This window comes from Mobula birostris, chromosome 3, assembly GCF_030028105.1.
Source record: "Mobula birostris isolate sMobBir1 chromosome 3, sMobBir1.hap1, whole genome shotgun sequence".
Taxonomy (NCBI): Eukaryota; Metazoa; Chordata; class Chondrichthyes; order Myliobatiformes; family Myliobatidae; genus Mobula; species Mobula birostris.
This window is the reverse complement of record NC_092372.1, coordinates 5,998,108-6,022,579: the sequence shown is the minus strand read 5'-3', so window position 1 is coordinate 6,022,579 and position 24,472 is coordinate 5,998,108. Positions and strand designations below refer to the sequence as shown.

Sequence of the window (24,472 nt, the reverse complement as noted above, 5' to 3'; positions counted from 1 at the left end):
TTTTTCAAAATGGCAGCGAAAGTACCTGTGCTAAAGAAGAGCAGGGTGACTAGTCTCAAAGAAAATGGAGCAGTAGTCCTCACTAGGTTGGTTATGGTTAGAATTAACTCCTGCCTGAGGAAGACCTGGATCCACTGCAATTCACCAAGCAGGTCCACAGCAGATGCAATGTCACTGGCTCTTCACTCTGCTTTGGAGAACCTAGGCAACAACAAAACACACGTCAGGCTGCTGTTTATCACTTACAGCTCAGCGTTCAACGTCATCATTCCCTCAATATTAATCACCAAGCTTCAAAACCCAGACCTCTGTACCACCCTCTGCCACTGAATCCTCGACTTCCGTACTAGGAGACGTCAGTTACAACATCTCCTCGCTGACAATCAGCACAGGGATGTGTGCTTAGCTCACTCTGTCTACACTCATGAGAGTGTCGCTAAGCACAGCTCAAATGCCATCTAGAAATTTGCCAATGAACTTTACTCCTATTGACGGATGGTGACGAGGAGTCATTCAGGAGGGAGTCAGATCTGCTGGTTGAGTGGTGTCGCAACAACAACCTTACACTCTACGTCAGCAAGACCAAGGAACTGATTGTGGACTGTAGGAAGGGGAAAGTGGGGAGAACACACACCAGTCCCCAACATGGGTCAGTAGCGGAAACAGTGAACAGTTTCAAGCTCCTGGGTATCAACATCTCTGAAGATCTACTCTGGGCCCAGCATATTGATGCAATCACGAAGAATGCACACTTAGCAGCTGTACTTCAATGGAAGTTTGAAGAGATTCTGCACGCCAAAGGCGCTTGCCAATTTCCACCGATGTGCAGAGGACAGCGTTCTGAATGGTTGCATCATAGCCTAGTACTGAGCCCTCAAAGCACAGGATTGAAAGAAGCGGCAGGAGAGTATAGACTCAGTCAGTTCCATCATGGACAACTCTCTGCAGGCCCTTGCACCCTTGTGCATCTTCAAGGAGGATGTAACCACAAGAAGATGATATTCATTGTGAAGGACCTTCCCCAACCCTCTTCTCAGTACTAGCGTCAGGGAGGAGGTACAGAAGCCTGAAGATCCACCCTCAGTGATTTAGTAACAGCTACATCCCCTCTACCATCTAATTTCTGAATGGCTCATGAACACTACTTGTTAGTCTTTGTTTTTGCACTGCACTGCTGCTGCAGAGCAACACACTTCACATCATTTCAGTCAATCATAATTAATCTGAGTCTGAAACCTTTCCATGGAAAGTACTGTCTAGTGTAAACTATAGCCAAATTCAAACCTTTAAAGAGACTTAGTAATTGACTATTACATCAGCAGATCAACATAGCAGACAGCCAGCAGAACACACTTTGAGTATAAACCATCACCCAGGTCAGAATCTACAAATATCCTAATGGGCCAGAGTAAATAAATCAAATCTGCACTGATGAACCAAGATAGATGAATTATGAGGAAGGTCAAGAGAATGAATTTACACTTTTTAGCAAATTCTACGGAACTTAAACCAACTCTAACAGACTGGAGAAAATGCAAATGCAGGCAAGCACCATTTCACCTGGGCGTGTTTGGTGGATTAGTACTTGTTCAGATTGATTTATTAATGAGGACAAACTAGATTACCAGTTTGTTTTTGGAATGAGCTCTGTCAAACTGATCCTCTTCATTAACACAAAGATGATTTTGAACTGATCCGAATCCATTTCTGTCACACGATACTTGGTAGAGAGCTTGCCAGCAGTGTTATTGAAGATGCCTGCACCATAACCAATAGGGAGTCCTGACACTGGGTTTCAACCCTAAGCTTTGACAATTCTTTTCCTGCCACAGATGCTACTTGCCCTGCTGAGTTCACAATCATGTTTATTGTCACTGGTGTATGTCGTGAAATTTGTTGTTTCATAGCCACAGTACAGTGTGAGACTTAAAAATCACTATAAGCAACAATAAATAAACCACAACAAATACTGTGGAGAGCATTCAAACCAATTACATCACCGTCTGGTACGAAGGGGCCACTCCACAGGATCGGGAAAAAAGCTACCGAATGTTGCGAACTCAGTCAGCTCCATCATGGGCACCAGCCTTCACAGTATCGAGGACACCTTCAAAAGGTGGCATCCATCATCAAGGATCCCATCACCCAAGGACATGCCCTCTTCTCATTGCTACAATCAGGGAGGAGGCACGGGAGCCTGAAGGCACACACTCAATATTTCAGGAACAGCTTCTTCCCCTCTGCCATCAGATTTCTGAATGGACACTGAACCCATGAACACCACTACTTTCGCTCTGCTTATTTAATATATATTTCTTATTGCAATTTATAGTACTTTTATGTATTGCACTGTATTGCTGTCACTATACACAAAGACTGACAAACAACCAATGTGCAAAAGATAACAAATCAAGCAAATAAGAAAAATAAATGATACTGATGAAGGGTCTCTGCCCAAAGTGTTGGCTCTTTATTTCTCTCCACAGATGCTGCCTGACCTGCTGAGTTCCTCCAGCATTTTGTGTGTGTGTTTCTCTGGATTTCCAACATCTGCAGCATCTCTTGTGTTAATAGTAGAGAATACGAGTTGTATTGTCCTTGACAGTGAGTCTCCAGGTTCTCTGTGACAGGGTAGGCCAACCGGCCACCGTGAATTGTGTGTGGACAAACGGTAGATTCCAGGGAAAGTACAGGGGGGAAACACACACGAAATGCTGGAGGAACTCGGCAGGTCAGGCAGCATCGACAGTCGATGTTTCAAACCGAGACCCTTCATCAGGACTGGAAAGGAAGGGGGAAGTTGCCAGAATAAAAGAGGTGGTGGGAGGGGAAGAGAACAAGTTAGAATGTGAAGCCAGGTAAAGGGCTGGAGAAGGAATGTGATAGGACAGGAGAATGGACCATGGGAGAAAAGGAAGAAGAAGGGGTACCAAGGCGGTGTGATAGGTGAGAAGAGATAAAGAGGCCAAAGTGGGAAATAGAAGAAAAGGGAAGGATGAAGGGAAAAAGAAAAAAAATTAAAAATTACCAGTAAGAGAAATTAAGGAGGAGGCATCAGGTTGGAGGCTACCTAGATGGAATAAGGTGGTGTTCCTTCACCTTTCACCCTCCAAATTTCACTGAAGATATAAAGCAAAGGATTATCTATCACTGACATCAATTTTCAATGTAATGTGCCCTTTTCAACATCAGGATCACCCACTTTAAGAAACAGCTTGAGGAAGATTTAACACACTAGTTGGGCTGAGAGTTCTTTGTGAAATGATCTTGGCAAACATGCAGCACCTTTAAACAAAAGGAGAGGCCCTTCTGGAAAGAGAAGCTTTTGTTTCCGTTTCTGCACTGAAGCCGGCTCCTTGTGCTCACAAAGCTCCAGCTAATCCCACCAGTTACAGCTATTCAAGGGACGGTGAGCTGACGACAAAATCAATTAGCACATACATCACTTTGCACGCAAGGGCAGCGGTAGAGTATCACATGATAAACACCACTAATCCTCACCGAACCGTAGCTCCTGCCATGTTGGCTTTCCAGAATATTTTCCCAACCACTCCAACTACAGGTCTCTACCAGCTGAGAACTGCAGTTGGCCAAACAGAAACAGGGAGAAATAGTGCAATTAATTAAAAAGCTAACTTAAAGATTTAAATCTGAAACTTAGAAACTTACTATTTCAATACGTATTGATCTTGCAAAAGTAACACACACAAAATGCTGGAGGAACTCCGCAGGTCAGGCAGCGTCCATGGACAGTCTTGAGCTCCTTCAGCATTATATGTGTGTTACTCCAGATTTCCAGAATCTGCAGAATCTCATGTTACTTATTGAAATGTTAATTTTCCAGAAAGAGAAACATTTGAATCCCTATTGCAGAAACTGAAAATTTAACAGAGTTTGTAAATATAACCAGCCCTCTAATAAGCAGCTCCCCAGATAGCATGGTGGACAAAGGGATTCCCTGATGCTGACGACAAAGAATCCAAGAAAATGTCTTGGGTTGATCTGGAATTTGACATTCCGAGTTTTATTTATTGAGAGATAGAGCATGGATCAGGCCCTCCAACCCAGCAACACATCGATTTAACCCCAGCCTAATCACAGGGCTATTTACCTACTCACCCGGACGTCTTTGGACTGTGGGAGGAAACCCCCACATTCATGGGAAGAACATACAAACTCTTTACAAATGATGCCGGAATTGAGCTCGGAACTCCAGAATGCCCCAAGCTCTAATCGTGTCATGCTAACCACTGCGATTTCAGAGTACTAAAAGGATTTGCACCAAATTTTATGTGAAAATTATTTGCTTTGTTCTGGAATGTCTGATTATCCTTACTGATTCAATCTGATGTCGATCACTGCATCGCTGACAAAACCCTCACTAATTATTTAATTGTCACATCCACCTTACTAGGTCACACAAGACCATGAGACATAGGAGCAGAATGAGGCCATTCAGCCCTCAAGTTGCCTCCACCATTCCATCATACCAGCAAGCTCATCTCCAAACTCCACCAGCTAGGCCTCAGCTCATCACTCTGCAACTGGGTCCTGAATTTCTTGTCAGAGCATTCACAGGCAGAGAGACTGGGCCCTCACTTGTCCTTCACTACTATCCTGAACACTGGTACACCACAGGGTTGTGTATTGAGTCCCATACTCTACTCCTTCTTCATTTATGACTGTGTACCTGCATTTAACACCAATACCATCGTCAAATTCGCAGACGACACAACAGTGATTGGGTTGATCTCCAGCAGAGACGAATCAGCGTACAGAGCGGAGATACCGAACTTAGTGAGCTGGTGCTCAGAGAACAACCTGCCTCTTAATACAGCAAAGACTAAGTTGCTAATTATCAACTTTGGAAAGTCACGGGATGACGAGTACGCTCCAGTCTACATTAACAGAGACATAGTGGAGAGAGTGTCCAGTTTCAGGTTTCTGGGAATACACATCTCAGAAGGCCTTACATGGTCCACTAACACCACTACAATAGTTAAGAAAGCACAGCAACGCTTGTGTTTCCTCAGGACGCTGAAGAAAGCTGGTCTACCTGAACAGATGCTGGTGATCTTTCACCGCTGCACCATAGAGAGCATCTTAACATACTGCATCTCTGTGTGGTATCTCAGTTGTACAGCAGCTGATAGGAAAGCACTTCAGCGGGTCGTCTCTAGCGCACAGAAGATCAAGGGGACACAGCTCCCAGCCCTGGAGGACACTTACAGCTCTCGCTGCCTGAGGAAAGCTACAAGCATCTGTAAGGACAATACACACCCATGCAATCATCTATTTGAACTTCTTCCATCTGGCAGACATTATAAGATTTTCTATGCCCGCACTTCCAGACTGAAAAATAGCTTTTTCCCCAGAGCTATAATTACAGTACTCTGAACCAATCGCTCAAGCATCATCCATAAATTTGTTATATTGCTACTTTAATACTGGTTTTACCGCTGCCGTGCATCTGAGTTGTGCTTTTGTACTGCTGGACGTTGCTTGTACTGGCTGGTTACTTGATTTTATTTATTGTTTATTTATTTTATTTGTTGTTTTATAGCATTGAGTATGAGTGTTGCAAACTCATTTTCACTGTATTGGTGCATGACAAATTGTACTATGCAATGATAATAAAGATATTTCAATTTTTCAATTTATTATCCCTCTCAAACCTATTCTCCTGCCTTCTCCCTGAAATCTTTGATGCCCTGACTAATCAAGAACCTATCAACCTCTGCTTTAAATATACCCAATGACTTGGCCTCCACAGCCACCTGTGGGAATGAATTCTACAGATTCATGACCCTCTAGATAGAAATTTCCTCATCTCTGTTCTAAATAGACATCCCTCTATTCTGAGGCCGTGCCGTTTGGTCTTAGACACCCCCACGATAGGAAACATTCTCCCTATATCCACTCTATCTAGGTCTTTCAATATTTGACAGGTTTCAATGAGCTTCCCCTTCATTCTTCTAAACTCCAGTGAGTACAGGCTCAGAGCCATCAAACACTCCTCATAAGTTAACCCTTTAATTCCTGGGATCATCCTTATAAATCTCTTCTGGATCCTCTCCGATGCCAGCACATCCTTTCGTAGAAAAGGGGCCCAAAACTACTCATATAGATTAAATTGCAATACTAGCAATTTTCAAATTTAACATGTTAAAATGAGAGGCCTTTGGAAAAGGCACCTGAACCAGTGTAGGTGACTTCACTCACCTCAACGCTGAAGTGACACTACAACTTACGTAGTCACTTTCAAACAATAGTACCAAGTTTTAGATCCCTTATTTACTTTTTATATTATTTGTTCAATGTCTTCTTTTGCACATTGTTTGTCCATCTTTATGCATAGTTTTTATAAATTCTATTGTACTATATTTTCCTGTAAGTGCCAGCAAGAAAATAAATCTCACAGTATATGCTGACATATAACTACTTTGATATTAAATTTACTTTAAATACTTGTAGTGTCCTTGAGCTTGGAGCTTCATTTTAAATCCTTCGTCACAGGTTTATTCTACCTGCACTCCTGACTAATCTCCAGCACGGACAGTCCCAAACTCGGCTGGACTAATCTCCACCATGGACAATCCCAAACTCAGCTGGATTAATCTCCACCATGGACAATCCCAAACTCGGCTGGACTAATCTCCACCATGGACAATCCCAAACTCAGCTGGACTAATCTCCACCATGGACAGTCCCAAGCCCAGCTGTGAAAGGAGAAGGTTGCGCATGGGGTCAGCAACACCATTCCATAAAAACCCAGAGCTACAGAAACACCAACAGAAGCTTCAGAGACCTCATCCCATGGAGAGGAAGGATCTTCAAAGATGGGGCTACGTGAAAGACTGGCCCAGGACAAAGGGCCCTGGTGAGCTGCTGCTGTCGGCCTTTGCCCCAGTCGGGGCGATGGGGCAAGAAGAAAACTCATGATGAGGTGAGGTGACAAACTGCATCAGTTTTTTTCTTTTTTCTGTACAAGTGTCATAATTGTTCTTTCTTTCTGCTGAAATGCAGGGCGCAATGCTTGGGAGTGAAATCCGGAACAATAGACGCTTGAGGAAAATGCACTGGGAGTTACTGAAATTTCTTCAGCTTCAGCCTTGTAGTGGAACGATAATTTTCACACAAAGCACCGGCAATCACAACATCAGTGGCACATCAGGCTCAAGAAAATTATGTGCAATATTTTCACCTCTGTAAATACATATGTGACAGACAGGGAGAGAGAGGCATGAGGGAGGAAGTGTCATGAGCTGTGATGATAACCCGAGTCCTGATGAAGGCACTCGGCCCAAAACATTGACTGTTTATTCGTTTCCATAAATGCTGCCTGACCTGCTGAGTTCCTCCAGCATTTTGTGTGTGTTGGTCTGGATCTCAAACATCTGCAGACTCTAGTGTAGAAGACAGAGAAAACCTGCTGGTACTCAGAAGGTCTGAGATACAGAATGCAAACCAACTATGGAGTCAAGCAATTGCCCTAAATGTCATCACAAATTTCGCTGAAGCTGCAATCAAGCAAAAACAAACTTACAGACCAAGTTCACAACATCCTTATTTTAAAGCTTTCTCTGGATGGAAATGGCAATGGATGTGTAGTCAGTGAAAACTGTTCTTATTTAGAGATACAGTGTGGAATGGGCCATTCCAGCCCTTTGAGCCACACTCCCCAGCAACCTCCAACAATCCTGATTAACCCTAACCCGATCACAGGACAATTTACAATGACCAATTAATCCACCTGGTTCATCTTTTGACTGCTGGAGGAAACCAGAGCACCCGGGGAAAATCCACACATTCCACATGGAGACTCCTTACAAGGATGCCGGAATTGAACTCTGAACTCTGCAACACCTCGAGCCGTAATCGTGTCACGTTAACCATTATGCTACCATGGTGCCCAGTGGAACCAATCAAGGTCAGCTATCAAAACAATGACTGTATTTATAAATAGTGGGTTTAACATAATAACCTGTTCCAAGTCATCTAAAAGGAGCAATAACTAACAAGTACTTTAATGTGCTACAACATCAAAGGCAAATGAGCCTAAACAAACAAAAACATTAGCCATAAAGACATGCCGTGGTCCTTTGAAGCCATTAATTCACAGTAGCATCCTGGTAAACTGTTCCATCCCTGTAATCCTGCAGTTTATTCCTGTCGATAAAACCCATCAGACCTTCTTTAATTACTGGTAGTCTTTATCACCGCCATCGTCATTCAAGACAAGTTGGATCAGACTGTACAACCGTTATCTTCCTTGGACTTTAATTTTCTTACGGTTCCTCTGTATCTTTCTGGAAGCTTCCTGCATAACACATTACTTGACTGGGGGCTATTCATTGGTTGATTCAAGCACAAGAATTTGAATGGAATTTACCGGTCTCTGGCAAATTGGTATAAGGCCAGACCACATCGTTCCGCCCTTCACCTCGCTACTAGGCTCTGTTCTTGCCATTCTCCTTTCCCACTCGCTCTGTTCTCTAAGAGTTTAATAAGTGGTCGTAAGCAAGAAGTTTTATGCCTCATTCTTGACTTCTGAAGAACCCTGGATCAAAAACATCAGTATCCAACACATAATAAGTTTACTTCAAGAAGCAAAAAGCCTTCAACGCGTTCCCCGTACTGTAGAGGTATCAGCTAATAGGATTTAATACAGTCCACAGAGAAAAGCTGCTCCTGTCGGTGGTTACATCCCACAAAACTCCCTTCAACCACTTCTGCTCCTTGAGAACACCAACTTTAAACAGCCCAAGTCAAACAGCTCAGCATTGCCAGTCAACCTCCTCTACATCAGTCCAGGAGCATACACACGATTCAAAGTTCACAGTAAATGTATTATTAAGGTACATAATTGTCACAGAAAACAACCCCACAATTCATTTTCTTGTGGGCATTCAGAGCAAATGCAAAAAACAACAAGCTGTGCAAACAAGAACATAAGAAATAGGAGCAGGAGTCGGCCATCTGGCCGGTTGAGCCTGCTCCGCCATTCAATTAGATCATGGCTGATCTGGCCATGGACTCATCTCCACCCACCTGCCTTTTCCCCACAACCCTTAATTCCCCTACTATGCAAAAATCTATCCGACCCTGTCTTAAATATATTTACTGAGGTAGCCTCCACTGCTTCATTGAGCAGAGAATTCCACAGATTCAACAACCTCTGGGAAAAGCAATTCATCATCATCTCCATCGTAAATCTACTCCCCTGAATCTTGAGACTATGTTCCTATTCTAGTCTCACCTACCAGTGGAAACAACTTCCCTGCCTCTACATTATCTATCCCTTTCAGAATTTTACATGTTTCTGTAAGATCTCTGCTCATTCTTCTGAATTCCGGCAAGAACAGTCCCAGGCAACTCAATCTCCCCTCACAGTCTAACCCCTTCATCTCTGGAATTAACCTGGTGAATCTCCCCTGCACTGCCTCCAAAGCCAGTATCTCCTTCCTCAAGTCAGGAGACTAGAACTGCACACAGTACTCCAGGTGCGGTCTCACCAGTACCCTGTACAGTTGCAGCATAACCTCCCTGCTCTTAAATTCAATCCCTCTAGCAATGAAACAAAAAAAAGGATGAATGAATAAATAAATAAATAAACAAACAAACAAACAAGCAATAAATATCTAGAACATGAGATGAAAGTCCTTGAAAGTGAGTCCATAGGTTGTGGGAACAGTTCAGTGATGGGGCGAGTGAAGTTATTTATTGAGGTACAGTGTGGATTAAATTGAATCGACTTTATTTCTTACATCCTTCACATACATGAGGAATAAACAGACCCTTCTAGCCCTTTGGGCTGCACCACCCAACAATCCCTAGATTTAATTCTAGCCTAATTTTGGGACAATTTCCAATGACCAATTGACCTAGCAACTGGTATGCCTTTGGACTGTGGTAGGAAACCAGAGCACTTGGAGGAAACCCACGTGGTCATGGGGAGAACGTATAAACTCCTTACGGGCAGCAGTGGGAAATGAACCCAGGTTGCTGGTACTGTAAAGTGTTGTCCTAACCACTACGGTACTGTGCTGCCCAGTTATCCCCTCTGGTTCAAGAGCCTGATAGTTGGAGGGTAATAACTGGTCCTGAACCTGGTCGTGTGGACCTGAGGTTCCCTATACCTCCTTCCTGATGGCAGCAGCAAGAAGAGAGTATAGCCTGGATGGTGGGGTTCCTTGATGATGGATGCTGTTTTCCTGTGACAGTGCTCCTTGTACATGGGCTCAACAGATTACCATGACCAGCAATTTACAAAATATTCAACAGAGCTCATAGAGAGATACTGCAGATGCTGGAAATCTAGAGCAACACACACACACAATGTGCTGGAGGAACTCAGGTCAGGTAGTATCGATGGATGGGAATAAACAGCTGAATTTCAGGCCGAAACCCTTCAACAGACCTCCTCTACTTTTGTAATCCACTCATTATCACAAACAGCCTCCTTACCCTGGTTACTCCCCCCACAAACTATCCACAGCACATCATCCTCTTTCCCCACCCAGTCCACCTAATCATTTCTTCTGTTTCGGTTCTGCATCCAAATCATTTACTTGCCAATCTTAGCGTGGAGAGCAAATTTCCTTATGGATGGCCAATTCTACCAGTCTCAGCATCACGGGCTTCTCGCATATTGGACCATCACTGCGCGAACGCCTCATTCAAAATGGTCCTTGGTTCCCAACACAGCAGACTTTCCAACCCCCTGTTACAGTTTATCCATTGTCCTGTCGCAATGGTTTCCAAGCAACCCAACATACAGTAGAATGTTGCATCGGTCAACTATACAATATCACTGAGCCTAGTTCCCAAACTCGATGAGGAAATTAGAAGATCTTGCAGTCCTGTCCAAAAACTTAGTATTTTGTTAGTGTTTCTGAGAACAAGTGCTTTCTCTTTCATCAACTTGGCAGCTAATACAAATAAAAATTAAGATTGTATAGTGGATTCTGGTTATTTGGACCATCGTTTAAATCAGGGCAGCTGCTTATTTTGGACAATTATTAATGAACAAAAACTAATCAAGAAAGTAGCTAGGATTCCCTTCATTTATTTGGGACACTGTGCAGCTTAACTGGAGCAGAAAACTGTTGCTGAGCATTTTCTAACTAGTGTCAGACAGGTGCATTTGTATGGTTCTTGGTTCTTGATCCCCCAAAATATTCCGCATGGAGTTTAAACTGGAGGTGGCGTATGGCCACTAGACATTACACCATGCTTAAATCCAAAAGGTTTTAAATATAGCGTCAGTTGCATGTGTTTGTGTTCATAAAGCAGTGACTTTTGTCACCGATAATTGGTGAGAAATAAGAAGTAGGACAATTCAGAACCATTTTGCTTACCTCGATTTATACTTTATTGTCGCCAAACAATTGATACTAGAACGTATAATCATCACAGCGATATTTGATGCTGCGCTTCCCACTCCCTGGGTTACAAATATTAAATATTAAAAACATTAAAAATAGTTAAAATTAGTAAATATTAAAAATTTAAATTATAAATCATAAATAGAAAATTAAAAAATGGAAAGCAAGGTAGTACAAAAAAAACCGAGAGACAGGTCCGGATATTTGGAGGGTACGGCCCAGATCCGGGTCAGGATCCGTTCAGCAGTCTTATCACAGTTGGAAAGAAGCTGTTCCCAAACCTGGCCGTACAAGTCTTCAAGCTCCTGAACCTTCTCCCAGAGGCAAGAGGGTTGAAAAGTGTGTTGGCTGAGTGGGTCGTGTCCTTGATTATCCTGGCAGCACTGCTCCGACAGCGTGCGGTGTAAAGTGAGTCCAAGGACAGAAGATTGGTTTGTGTGATGTGCTGCGCCATGTTCATGATCTTCTGCAGCTTCTTTCGGTCTTGGACAGGACAACTTCCATACCAGGTTGTGATGCACCCTAGAAGAATGCTTTCTACGGTGCATCTATAACAATTAGTGAGGGTTTTAGGAGACAGGCCAAATTTCTCTAGTTTTCTCAGGAAGTAAAGGCGCTGGTGGGCCTCCTTGGCAGTGAACTCTGCTTGGCTGGACCAAGTCAGGTCATTTGTGATATTGACCCCAAGGAACTTAAAGCTTTTGACCTGTTCCACTAGCGCACCACCGATGTAAATTGGGTCGTGCGGTCTGCTACTCCTTCTGAGGTCAACAGCCAATTCCTTCGTCTTGCTGACGTTGGGGGATAGGTTATTGTCTTCACACCATGCCACCAGGTTCTTAATTTCTTCTCTGTACTCAAACTCATCATTACCCGAGATACGGCCTACAATTGTTGTGTCATCAGCAAACTTATATATTGAGTTAGATGGAAACTTTGCTACACAATCATGGGTGTACAGTGAGTACAGCAGGGGGCTGAGTACACAGCCTTGTGGGGCACCGGTGCTCAGAGTGATTGTAGAGAGCTTGTCCCCTATTTTTACAGTCTGGGTCCTGTCTGTGAGGAAGTTGAAGATCTAGCTGCAAACTTCCAGGTTTGGAGTGAAAATGAAATGGTCTCTCTACTTCAGCAAATTAGGAACTACAAAGAATTTGAATGTATCGACAATCATCTTGAACGTTACAATGAAAATGAAGATTTGGAGGATGCAATACTCAATAGCATTGTATGAAGGCAGTCCATTATCTGCACTAGGTGTCTGCGCTGGTTTTGTTCATTTAGTCTATCAAAAGAACACGGCAACCTACACTGGATGAATTCCTTAATCAAAAACTATTAATAACTATAGTTTTATGGTACTGCTATAGAATTGATAGTATTCTAATTTGCTCTGTATCTTGTTTAAATATCTAATTTGCTAGTCAGTTAAACAGTAGTTTATCTCTTTTTTTAAAATCATTTTTAACTATTTCCATGAAATTTCAGCTAATTGGGGCAGCCACTTAATTAGACCAAAATGTATTGATCCCGATGTGTCCAAATTAACTGGAATCCACTGTATTTAGTTAGGTGTTTCTGTAGCTTAGCCAAAACATATGACTGAGGTAAGGTACAGAACAAGTCCCTCCTCTTTCAGCGACTCAGTGTCTAATAGAAATAAAAATTGGATTGTATCAATTAAAAATCAACCCAATGAAACACAATGCTTAAATGAGTCTGAATGGAATCACTCTGGTGAATTGTGAAAAACCGCCTGAGCATTGGGCAGCTTTGATTTGTGCTTGTTGGCAGGTTGTGGTGTTTTTGAACAACGTGAATGATGTGGTGAATTATTTTCAGATTGCTCCAATGTGACTCAAAGTGTTTAAATGAAGAACTTGTGGTTTCCTGCAGACCATGTATAAAACTGGAGAAGAGTGAATTGAGAAATAAACAGGTTTCCCAAGCAGCTGAGCCTAGCAACTGACAGGTTTGTGTATGGTACACTTGACTGGCAGTCATATCCAACAATGACAGGAGACCGGTGCAGGAGTTTTTAAAGTGGAAAAGCACTTCCAACTCTCTCAATCTCAGGAGCCAGTGGATGACCATGACTTCCTCTGTGCCTTGCCACGTCTTTGCTCCCTACAAAGCATTCCAGCGCCGCCTTCCTGGTCGTTGGATCTGACCCTTGATCTCGTCTACCCAGTCCACTGGAGCCGGCTGCACATGCTAGAACAGGCATGTTCCAGTACTTATCGGGTAAGTAGCCAGGTTATTCCCACAAAAGGCTAAATACTTTTCAGTGAAAAACTGCAAGCTTTAATATTTAGATACCAATGTCCTTCCCAAATTTATTCCATGGTGCATTCACCTTTCCCTCTTTGACTTCTGAATAATCATTTTGGGAACAATATAGCCAGTAATGGCGCCTCCATATCTGCAGCCTTCTATAGCCACCCTGACTACACTTCCTAGCACCTTACTTCCACAGGAAATCTATACCCAATTCTTTCATCTCTGCTGCGTCTATTCAGACGATAGCATATTCAAAACTAGGTTTTCCAGCAGGCTCTCATTTTCACTCAGTCGTGGACTCCCCTTTGCTGCGGTTGACCAGACTCTGAAACACGTGCGTACCACACCGCTGCCGTGATCCCTTTCCCCTCATTTCTCATTCCCCTGCAAGCTTCTCCCCGTCTTCCCCTTTCTAGCCACTTTCCCCCACCATGTTCAACTTGATTCCAACATCAAACACATCACCCTCTCACCTTGAATGTTCCAGTCACTGAGAACCACTGCAAAGGTGGCTCTCAGCTTTGAGCTGTATTATCAGGTTACATCTTCATCCCATTCCCATACAGACTTCTTGTACAATACAATGAACTCTCAATCTCAATCTCATCATGACCTTATACCTTACTGTATGCTTGCACTGAACTTCCTCTGTAACTGTGGCACTATGTTCTGCTTTCAGAAACCCACAATTTAAAAATATACCAGCACATAAAAATAGGAGCAGGAGTCAGCCATCTGGACCATCATGGCTGATCTGACCATAGACTCAACTCCTCCTACCTGCCTTTTCCCCATAATTCTCAATTCCCCTGCTATGCAAAAATATTAAATCTATTTAATGAGATGGCTCTCCTGTTTCCCTGGGCAGAGAATTCCACAGATGTTCCACTCTGGGATAACAGTTTCTCCCCCACCTCCGTTCTAAATCTATTCCCCAAATCTCGAGGCTGTCCCCTTGTTCAGTCTCACCTGCCAGTGGAAACAACTTTTCTGCCTGTATCTTATTTTTCATTATTTTCGAAATTTCTAAAAGATCCACATTTATTCCTCTGAATTCAAGCAACTATCATCCCAGGTGACTCAGTCTCTCCTCCCAGGTTAATCCCCTCACCTACGAATCAGTATCATGAACCTTCTCTGTATCGCTTCCAAAGCCAAAATATCCTTCCTCAAGTAAGGAGACCAGAACTATATGCAATATTCCAAGTGTGGCCTCACCAGTACCTCATACAGTTGCAGAATAACCTCCTTACTCTTAAATGCATTCTCTCTAGCAATGAAGGCCAATATTCCATTTGACTTCTTGATAACCTGTCACACCTCACCATATTGAAAGCCAGAGAGAGAGTGGATGTGGCGGTGATGTTTCCTATAGTGGGGCAGTGAAAGGAGCATCCATTAGAATAGAAATGAGAAGGAATTTCTTTGGGCAGAAGATCATGAATTTGTGGAATTCACATATGACTGTGGAATGCCAAGTCATTAAGTATATTTGAAGCAGACATTGATAGGTTCTTGATTAGTAAGAGTGTCAAAGATTACAGGGAGAAGACAGGAGAACGAGTTGAGAGGGATAATAAATCAGCCATGATGGAATGCTGGAGCAGACTCAATGGGCCAAGTGGCCTAATTCTGTCATATGGTTTTATATGCAAACCAACCTTTTGTGATTCATGCACAAGCACTTCCAACTCCTTTGTACAACAGCATGCTGTAATCTTTCACACTTGAAAATAATCTGATCTTCTATTTTTCCTTCCAAAGTGGATGACCTCACAGGTACCAACATTGTACTCCATCTGCCAGACCCTTGCCTACTCATTTAATCTATCTGTTCCTCTCTGCAGACTCTCTGTATCCTTTGCACAATTTGCCTTTCTACTCAATTTAAAGTCATCAGCAAATTTAGATACACTACTCTGTCTTAAAATCATTATTGTATATTGTGATTAATTGAAGGTCCAGCAATGACTCCTACAGACCTCCGCTCACCACTGATTGCAACCATTGAAACATTCATTTATCCCGACTCTCGGCCTTCTATTGGTTAACTAATCCTCCATCCATGTTAATACATTACCCCAATTCCATGCATCCTTCTCTTCTGGATAAGTCTTTTATGCCGCACCTTATTGAACACCTTCAGGAATATTTACCTCCTCCTTTAATACATTTAATAACTTGGCCTTTGTTGCCTAATATGATGGATTTCACAGTTTCACCACCTATTGATTGAGTAACACAAGGCTTGTGACCCTGGACTCACCCCCAGCTTCCTGAAATGTCTAAGTTTTGGAAGAATTTTACAGATTTCTATGAGAATTAGCGAAGAAAAGTTTAAATGCCCTAATCTACCCTCAAATAGCCATCTGATATACCCCCTCCACTGCAATAAAAGCCTTCTTCAAACAAGGCCATTGAGATTGCCAATAAAACTCCAGCCTAGCCTCTCACCAATGCCTTTCACAATTGCACACACTCAAATTTTCTAGCTGCATTTGAACACTCGTTTTTAGTGACTGCTGTACAAGAACACTCAGGTCTCACGGCACCTTCCTTCTCCCTGATCTATCACCACTCCAGTAATGATCAGTGCTTGCTTTTAAAATCAGGGTGGATAAATCAACACATTGGACTGCACTGGCCAAGGCTTTGCCCACTCACCCAGTTTAAAACCCCAGTGGAGCACCTTCCAGTCTTCTTCGTAGCTTCCATTCCACCCCAGTTACGCATCAGGTCTGAAGATGTTACATGTAGTTCCCCATTTAAATGTCTGCAAGAACATGAATCTCAAGGTGGTATATGGCCACAGTCCAAAGAAGTACCAGTTGGTAGGTTAATTGGGCATTGCAAATTGCCCCGTGAGTAGGCTAGGATTAAAAACGGGGGGAAATCGCTAGGTTGCGCAACTTGAAGGGCTAGAAGGACTCGTTCTGCGCTATAAATAAACAAACGTATACATAGTTTGATAATAAATTTTATTACTTTAACTTGGAAATCATTGAAATATGTTGTGAATACTCAGGATGAGTGTATGGAATGCCCTGTCGGAGATGGTGGTAGAGCCAGATATATTAGGGACATTTAGGAGACTCTTAGATAGGCACATGGATGATAGAGAAATGGAGGGTTATGGGGAGAGGGAACGGTTAGATCGATCTTAGAGTAGATTAAAAGGTCAGCACAACATTGTGGGCCGAAGGGCCTGAATCGTGCTGTGGTGTTCTATGTCTACAGTCTTTATTCTATTTGTAGGCAGCGACGTCCTTGGTACCCACAGTAAATACTAACAGCCATTACCTTAAATGAAATCCTGATTGTATACATCATCATTCCCAATGTGCCACGTTGTATGACCTGGGTCATCATGATCCCAAGACCATAGTTGTTCTTGGCAAATTTTTTCACAGAAGTAGTTTGCCATTGCCTCCTTCCGGGCAGCGCCTTTACAAGACAGGTGACTGGGCAGCACCCTGACAAGACAAGTGACCCCAGCCATTATCAATACTCTTCAGAGATTGTCTGTTTGGCGTCAATAGACGCATAACCAGGACTTGTGATATGCACCAGCTGCCCATACGACCTGCTCCCTGAAGGGTGACCTTCAGACTAGTGAAGGGGAGGGAAGGAGTGCCTGACCCATAATTCGATGGACACTTATCGCCACCCTGCCACCCGTGATTGCCTACAGCTTACAATAATGTACTGATACACTGAATATGCCTGAACACAATGCATCTTTATCAGTACTGTTTACCACATATTACCACATTTGATAACCTCACATATTATAAATAACAAAATCAATTTGGCATTACTTGAATGTGCAGAATCACAGAGCAATAACCGTAGCTCAAGCTCAACCTCTGATGGACGAGGTTACTCAACAATGTCTCTCTGTACTTGCACAAGTACAATTTCCAGCCCTCAGGTTTATTGCCATATGTATAACTACGGTAAGGTACAGTGTAAACATTGCTTACAGCAACATTATAAGTACGTGGCTTCAGATTACACACAAAATTAGAATCAGTTTAATATCCGTGGTTCAGTGGTTCCATTTAATATCAGAGAATGCATACAATATACAGCCTGAAATTCTTACTCTCTGCAGACATCCAAAGAATAAGAGAAAAAAAGTGCAAGAACCCCAAAGCCCCCCTGCCCCCTCCCCATGTACAAACAGCTACATCAGCCCTTGCCCCCCACCCAACTATCACCAGCATATGTCATGAAATTTGTCTTAGTGGCAGAAGTACAATACAAGGCACCATAATACAGAAAACAATAATAGTCATAGTCATACTTTATTGATCCCGGGAGAAATTGGTTTTCGTTACAGTTGCACCATAAATAATAAATAGTAATAGAACCATAAATAGTTAAATAGTAGTATGTAAATTATGCCAGTAAATTATGAAATAAGTCCAGGACCAGCCTATCGGCTCAGGGTGTCTGACCCTCCAAGGGAGCAGTTGTAAAGTTTGATGGCCACAGGCAGGAATGACTTCCTATGACGCTCTGTGCTGCATCTCGGTGGAATGAGTCTCCGGCTGAATGTACTACTGTGCCCAACCAGTACATTATGGGAGACATTGACCAAGATGACATGCAACTTAGACAGCATCCTCTTTTCAGACACCACCGTGAGAGAGTCCAGTTCCATCCCCACAACATCACTGGCCTTACGAATAAGTTTGTTGATTCCGTTGGTGTCTGCTGCCCTCAGCCTGCTACCCCAGCACACAACAGCAAACATGATCGCACTGGCCACCACAGACTCGTAGAACATCCTCAGCATCGTCCGGCAGATGTTAAAGGACCTCAGTCTCCTCAGGAAATAGAAATGGCTCTGACCCTTCTTATAGACAGCCTCAGTGTTCTTTGACCAGTCCAGTTTATTGTCAATTCATATCCCCAGGTATTTGTAATCCTCCACCATGTCCACACTGACCCCCTGGATGGAAACAGGGGTCACCGGTATAATCAAGTAGTGAGGTAGTGTTTATGGTTTCACTGTCCATTCAGCAATCAGATGGCAGAGGGGATGAAGCCGTACCTGTATCATTGAGGGTGTGCCTTCAGGCTTCTGTAACCCCTCCCTGAGGGTAGCAATGAGAACAGGCCATGTCCTGGGTGATGGGCGTCCTTAATGATGTATGCCACCTTTTTGAGGCACTGCTCCTTGAAGCTAGTGCTCACGATGGAGGTGACTGGGTTTGCGACTTTCTGCAGCTTATCTTGATCCTGTGCAGTAGTACCCCACCCCCAGACCAGACGATGATGCAGCTAGTTCAGATGCTCTCCACAGTACATCTGTAGAATGTCTTTGGAGACATACCAAATCTCCTCAAACTCCGAATGAAATACAGCCACTGTTGTGCCTTCTTTGTAGCTGCTTTGACATGTTGGGCCCAGGTTAGAACCTCAGAGATGTTGACATGCAGGAACTTGAAACTGCTCACCTCTTCCACTTTATACACTTGATATCTACCCTACCAAAACTACTGTAGATGATTGTATTAGATTAGTAGATTTCAACTTTTGAAAGCCAACTGTGATTCATAAATGTAGGTCTGATAATTGGAAGGAGCAAAGTGGTGCTATGTAGGAGGAAGAAAAGAAAAATCTCTCAAATGAGGAAAGGATCTTGCGGATTGGATGGGGTTCAAGCAGCATTTATTTCAGCAGTTGATGGAGGTGATGGCAGAGTAAAACCACAAAGACTGCAAAAATTTTACATGTTGCCAGTAACTGAGTGTTGTACAAGATGATAAGAGGCATAGATTGAGTGGACAGCCAGGGACTTTTCCCAGGGTGGAAATGGCTAATAGGAGGGGCATTATTTTAAGGTGATTGATGGAAAGTATGGGGGATGGGAGGGGGAATGTCAGAGATGGGTGTTTTTATTCAATTCAAAGTGATGAGTGTATGGAAAGCACTGGCAGTAGTAGTGGAGATCATACATTAAGGACAATTAAGAGACTATTAGATAGGCAGGTAGATTATAGAAAAATGGAGGGCTATGTGGTAGGGAAGGGTTAGATCAATCTTGGAGTAGATTAAAGGGCTGGTACAATATTGTGGGCCAAATGGCCTGTAGTGTTCTGTAATATGCTGTTCTACTTGAAGACAAGTCACTCTGATGCTCCAACAGCAAGGGAAAACATAACTGCAATTCACACAAAAGCATAGCTGTGTGGGTTATTCTTGCTCCAAGCACTTTCAGAGGCCTTGCACACAAAGTCGATCTGCAGGCGAGGTCAGAGCGACAGCTTACAGCACCTGGTTACAAAACCACTTGTTTACAGGCATGGAAATTCCAGACATAATTTCAGCCCATTTTCTTCACTGGTGTCCCAAAAATAGCCTTACACACCTAAAAGCACCAGTCATTGCCAGCCCAAAAACTAAACGGATGCTTGCTTCAGTTGTTTTCTATGTGATAGAGTAACAAGATCATTTACTGGTGAAGGCTTTACAACTGCATTGTTATCTTGGGGTTTTTCAGATAAAAGATAAGTACCCATACACCCATTTTCCCTAAAGAGATGCAGAACAAAGGAAAACAGTGCTTATCTTCAAATAAAAATGGAAAACATTTCTGCAGAGCCCCTGTGAAATCAGTATAAGTATTTTCTCTGCTTTCTTAGCAGCCTGTGAAGATTTGGCATGTCTAAAACTTTGACTAACTTCTAAAGATGTGTGGTGGGGAGTATATTGTCTTGAATGGAAAAATCCTACAAAAAGTAATGGATACGGCCCAGTCCATCACAGGTAAAGCCCTGCCCACCATTGAGCACATCTACACAGAGCCCTGTTACAGGAAAGCATCATCCACCATCAAGGACTCCTACCACCCAGGACCTGCTCCTTTCTCATGGCTCCCAGCAGAAAGGTGGTACAGGAACCTCAGGACCCACACCACCAGGTTCAGGGACAGTTATTACCCCTCAACCGTCAGGAAGGAGGTACAGGAACCTCAGGACCCACACCACCAGGTTCAGGGACAGTTATTACCCCTCAACCATCAGACTCTTGAACCAGAGGGGACAACTTCACTCACCCCAACACCGAACTATTCCCACAACCTATGGACTCATGTCATGTCCTCAATATTTATTGCTTATTTATAAAATCTTAAGCCATTTATTCAACACTTCTATATGATGTAATTTGACCTTTTCCAAACTTATTCTATTTCTTTTTAATATATGTCGAGAGGAGCGGAGTCAACAACATTAATGGTTCTTCCTTTTATGTTACACAATTGTTTTAGTTTAGTTGGTTAACATTGTTTAGGCTAGTTTTTCTTTTGGGGTATATTTTTATATTTTTTTCCTTTTTCATGGTTTTTTTTTGTATATTTTATTTGTATCCTGTATGATTGGGAGGTTTAATACCCCTGTGTCAACTGGATTTATATTTAACTATGTTAATTGCAACAATGTAATCCCAGTAACTTTGTATTAATACTATGTTATGTTTACCATTATGAAACCAATAAAAAGACTGAAGAAAGAAAGAAAGAAAGAAAGATCTTATGACATAAGAGCCATTCGGCCCATCGAGTCAGAGCTGGCTGAAGTTTCTGAGATTAGTTTACAAGGCACAGGATAGATATGTTACACAGAGGAAGTAGTTCTCAAATGGCAGGAGAAGGCAACCGTGGCTGACAAGGGAAGTTAAGGACTGCATAAAAGCCAAGGAAAGGGCATATAAGATAGCAAAAGTGAATGGGAAGTTGGATGATTGGGAAACTTTTAAAATCCAACAAATGGCAACTAATAAGCTATAAGGGAAAAGATGAAATATGAGGGCAGACTAGCCAATAATATAAAGCAGGACATCAAAAGTTTTTCCAGTTACGTAACAGTAAAAGGGAAGTGAGAGTTGATACTGGACCACTGGAAAATGATGCTGGTGGAAGAGGTAATGGGGAACAAAGGAATGACAGATGAACTTAATGGGTACTTTGCATCAGTCTTCACTGTGGAAGACACGAGCAGTGTGCCAGAGGTCAGTGAGTGTCAGGGAGCAGGAGTGAGTGCCATTGCTATTACAAAGGAAAAAGTGCTAGGCAGACTCAAAGGTCTTAACATGGATAAGTCACCTGGGCCAGATGGACTACATCCCAGAGTCCTGAGAGAGGTTGCTGAAGAGAGAGCAAATGTATCGGTCATGATCTTTCAAGAATCACTTGATTCTGGCATGGTCTTGGAGGACTGGAAATTTGCAAATGTCACTCCACTCTTTAAGAACGGAGGAAAATAAAAGAAAGGAAATTATAGGCCAGTTAGCCTAACCTCAGTGTTTTATTAAGGATTTATTAAGCTCATCCATTATTCAGGACGAGGTTTCGGGGCACTTGGAGGCTAATGGTAAAATAAGTCAAAGCCAGCATGGTTTCTGTCAAGGGAAGTCTTGCCTGACAAATCTGTTACAGTTCTTCGAGAAAGTAACAAGCAGGGTGGACAAAAGAGAAAAGGAGAGGCAGTGGATGTCATTTACTTGTTTTTCCAGAAGGCATTTGGCAAGATGCCACACATGAGGCTGCTTAACAAGATAAAATCCCATGGCAATACAGGGAAGATACTGGCATGGATAGAGGAATGGCTGACAGGCAGGAGGCAGCAAGCAGGAACAAAAGGGACCTTTTCTGGTTGGCTGCCTGTGACTAGTGGTGTTCCTCAAAGGTCAATATTGGGACCGCTACTTTTCGCATTGTTTGTCAATAATTTGGATAATGGAATTGATGGCTTTGTGGCAAAATCTGTGGATGATACAAAGATAGGCAGAGAGGTAGGTAGTGCTGGGGAAACAATGCGATTGCATCAGGACTTAGACAAATTGGAAGAATGGGCAAAAAAGTGGCAGATGGAATACAGTGTTGGGAAATGTATGATAATGCATTTTGGTAAAAGGAACAAATGTGCGGACTATTATCTAAACGGGGAGAAGGTTCAAATATGCAGAAGGACTTAGGAGCCCTCGTACAAGGCGTCCTGAAGGTTAATTTACAGGTTGAGTCTGTGGTAAAGAAGGCAAGTGCAATGTTGGCATTTATTTCAAGGGGAATAGAATATGAAAACAAGGAGATAATGCTGAGCCTTTATAAGACACTAGTCAGGCTGCACTTGGAGTATTGTCAACAGTTTTGGGCCCCATATCTCAGAAAGATGTGTTATCATTGGATAGAGTCCAGAGGAGGTTCACGTGGGTGATTCTGGGAAAGAAGGGATTAACATTTGAGGAGTATTTGGCAGCTTTGGGCCTGTACTCACTGGAATTTACAAGAATGTGTGGGGGGGGGGGAAATCTCATTGAAACCTACAGAATGTTGAAAGAACTAGATAGGGTGGATGTGGAGAGGATGTTTCCCATGGTGGGGGTATTCAGAACTAGAGGGCACAGCTTCAAAATTGAGGGGCGACCTTTTAGAACAGAGGCAAGGAGGAATTTTTTTAACCAGAGAATGCTCTACCATAGACTGCAGTGGAGGCCAAGTCCGTGAATATATTTAAGGCAGAAGTTGACCATTTCTTGATTGGTCAGGACTTCAAAGGATATGATGAGAAAGCAGGTGTATGGAGTTGAGTGGGATCTGGGATCAGCCATAATGGAATGGTGGAGCAGATTTGACAGGCTAAACGGCCTAATTCTGTTCCCATGTCTTATAGAGACTGCTTTGCCATTCCATCACGTCTGGTTTATAATCACTCTCAACCCCATTCTCCTGCCTTTTCCCAGTAACCTTTGACATCGTGACTAATCAAAGAATCTATCAATCTCTGCGCAGTCCTCCGGTGAAAAATGATATCGTATCTGTTAAATAGGGGCCATGGACAATTCTGATTTGATGGAGAATGGACGTGAAAGCACAGAGGAACATCTGGAGAAATTTCTGAAACGCTCGCTCGCTGCTGTTGTTGTTACTGAGTGGTCGGGAACCTTTCGGGGGGTAGGCCTCAAAATCCCCGGCCTTGCCTGCTTTTGGCGACCGAGAAGGAAGTGGAATCGTTCGGACAGAGATGGCGCTCGGTACTCGGTGTCGGGGAGCTGATCAGAGCTCGAAGTTTTCGGATGACTCAGAGTCGGACTGTGGTCGGCATGGCAGGGAGAGTTTTTCTTCCTTCTCCCGTCTGCGTGAGATGTGGGACATTTGAGAGACTTTGAACTTTACTGTGCTCATGGACTTCTTCATCAAGTTATGGTATTGTTGCACTGTTGTAAATATATGTTATAATTATGTGGTTTTGTCAGTTTTTTCAGTCTTGGTCTGTCCTGTGTTTTGTGATATCACACCAGAGGAAATATTGTATCATTTCTTAATGCATGCATTACTAAATGACAATAAAAGAGGACTGCATATCTTCATAATCTAAATATACCCAATAACCAGGGTTCCACAGCTATATGTGAAAATGAATTCCATAGAATCGCCATCCTGTTAAAAAATATATTATCATTCTAATTTTATTTTTATTTTTTTATTCACTCGCAGTTTGTTGTCTTTTGCACATTTATTATTTTTCCAGCTTTGTTGTGTGCAGGTTTTCCATTGATTCTATTGTTTCTTTGTATTTACTGTGAATGCCAGCAGGAAAACAAATTTCAGTGTTGGATATGGTGACACGTACATAGTTTGATAACAAATTTATTTTGAACTTTGTATTTCATTGGCGCTAACTTTCCTTACCACAGTCATTGCTACAAGGGGTCATTGATAACTTCATGGCCTAAGGTAGAAGGAGTCAATTTTAGAAAACCTAGCACATTTATCTCTCAACATAGTCCCCTCCTAC

General features: G+C 42.7%; 1 protein-coding gene across 4 annotated transcripts in view; it reads right to left on the bottom strand.

Moving 5' to 3' along the window:
* ctif (CBP80/20-dependent translation initiation factor) overlaps positions 1-24,472 on the bottom strand; it is a 216,768-nt gene that overhangs the window by 149,877 nt on the left and 42,419 nt on the right. For 3 of the 4 annotated variants that reach the window (XM_072252173.1, XM_072252175.1, XM_072252176.1), the window contains exon 2: positions 26-201. The exons of the other annotated variant lie outside the window; for it this stretch is intronic. The gene's annotated coding sequence lies outside the window, so the exon portion shown is untranslated. The remainder of the gene's footprint in view (positions 1-25; positions 202-24,472) is intronic. 4 annotated transcript variants of the gene reach the window in all.